This window comes from Amphimedon queenslandica, unplaced genomic scaffold (assembly GCF_000090795.2).
Source record: "Amphimedon queenslandica unplaced genomic scaffold, v1.1 AMPQUscaffold_13435, whole genome shotgun sequence".
NCBI lineage: Eukaryota > Metazoa > Porifera > Demospongiae > Haplosclerida > Niphatidae > Amphimedon > Amphimedon queenslandica.
The window spans coordinates 10,736-12,802 of NW_003546329.1; the positions used below are offsets into that span (position 1 = coordinate 10,736).

At 38.9% G+C, this 2,067-nt stretch overlaps 1 protein-coding gene across 1 annotated transcript in view; it reads left to right on the plus strand.

Annotated features, from left to right (window-relative positions):
• The first annotated feature begins 1,632 nt into the window (after nt 1–1,632).
• LOC109581517 (zinc finger MYM-type protein 3-like) overlaps nt 1,633–2,067 on the plus strand; it is a 1,424-nt gene continuing 989 nt past the window's right edge. Inside the window, exon 1 of the mRNA XM_019995692.1 lies at nt 1,633–2,054. The gene's annotated coding sequence lies outside the window, so the exon portion shown is untranslated. The remainder of the gene's footprint in view (nt 2,055–2,067) is intronic.

Here is a 2,067-nt window from a genome sequence, read left to right on the forward strand (position 1 = left end):
TATTAGCAATGAGGATTGGTACTGTAGTCTCGTGTGTAGTGTTCTCACTATTTGCATGGTTTGGTGGCACACTCACTCCTGCAGTAGTGTTCAGTACATTGTCTCATATTGTATTCCTCAGATACACCATAGTGCACTTTGTGGAAGGACTCTGTTTCATTTTAGAATCGCATGTTGGATACAAAAGAATTAAAGTAAGATTTACAAATTTTTGGGCGGATTAAATTTAAATGATTCATATAGGATTTTCTATCATTGGAGGAACTGTTCAAAGACACTGATGAGTTGTGTAAAAGATATGATCCCATGACTGTTGGGATTGGTGATGATGATGATGTAGGAGTTACTGTGGAGCACTTGACTGCTTCATGGTCAATGGATAATGACAAACCAACACTGTCTGATGTGTCTTTCAATGTTGACAAGGTTAAATTTGTGAATTGCAAAAATGAACTTAATTTTATTTTACTAAAGACACACTCATTGCTTGCTATTGTTGGACCAGTTGGAGCAGGAAAAGTATTAATAATATTATCAGTTATTGTATCATTCATTCCCATTATAGTCCACATTGCTCCAGTGTATATTGAAGGAGCTACCAGCATTAAGTGGTAGAGTATCAGTGAGAGGATCAGTAGCATATGCTAGTCAAGAGGCATGTATATTCTCAACCAGTCTTAGGGAGAATATACTGTTTGGTTTACCATATGAAGAGGAATGGTATAGGACTGTGATAGATGCTTGTGCACTTGAAAAGGTAGCACTCATTTTATATTAATTTTGATTATTTTATTTGTTATAGGAGATATCATTATTGGAGAATGGTGATATGACGCTAGTGGGAGAGAGAGGAGTGACACTCAGTGGTGGTCAGAAGGCACGAGTCAATCTAGCAAGAGCTGTCTATAGAAAGGCTGACATATACCTCCTTGATGATCCTTTGAGTGCTGTGGACTCTGCTGTCAGTAGACATATATTTGAAAAGTATGATACATAAAGGCACTTTACAAGGATGTGGATAATGGAGGGGGGAACTACACCCTACTTTATATAAGTTTTTCTTTGTTTTATTAAAGGTGTATTCGTGGGCTGTTAGTGGATAAGTGTGTATTACTGGTTACTCATCAGACACAGTATCTCAAACAATGTCATTCTGTATTGAACCTAATGGAAGTAAGAGTTACAAGAGCACCCTCATTATCATCATCATTATTATTATTATAAAGGGAAGAGTGGTATCTACTGATATTTCTGGTATTAATGATCAATGGGATGCTAAAGGAATGGATGTACAAGAAAGTTAGTACATCAGTACATATGTATAGGTTATACACCGAGGTCGAGGTTTCTATGGGATTTATTAACCGAGCGACGCAGTCGCGAGGTTAATAAATGCCATAGAAACCGAGATCGAGGTGTATAACCAACTTCTACCATGACAACTTGCAATGACCAATCATGTTGCAGAAGAATAGGTTTCCTTAGTAGCTTGTGCATCTTTTAAGAGCACTATAAAAGTGTGTCCCTTGACAACTAAGCTCATTTTGTAAAAAGCACCGACAAAAATGGCAAAGAAGTGTGAGCTCGAGCCTCTCCCTCTTTGTCCCTCGTATACCTCTAGCGGTAGCCCCACCTCAGGCCAGCCCTCTACAAGCACTCCGCCCAATCGATTTTTAGCTCCTATCAACGATGACGCTGTTGATAAAGCAGCAAAAAAATCTGTACCTAAGACAACAGAGCAAGCGACTCGTTGGACTTTGAATCTATGGAAGGAATGGCAGCAAAATAGAAAGAATCGAGGAGTTGCGCATCCTCCTGCTATGCCAAATCTTTTGCTGAATGCACCCACTCTAAATGACTGGATGTGCAAGTTCATACTGGAAGTACGTCGTAAAGATGGTGCAGAGTACCCACCCAACAGTCTCTATCAAATTGCAAGTGGTATCATGAGGCATGTAAGGTTATATTTACCTTCTATCAATTTCTATACACAACCTGAGTTTGACACATTTAGAAGAGTGCTTGATGGGGAAATGAAGCGATTAAAAGCTAAAGGAATGGGAGTTG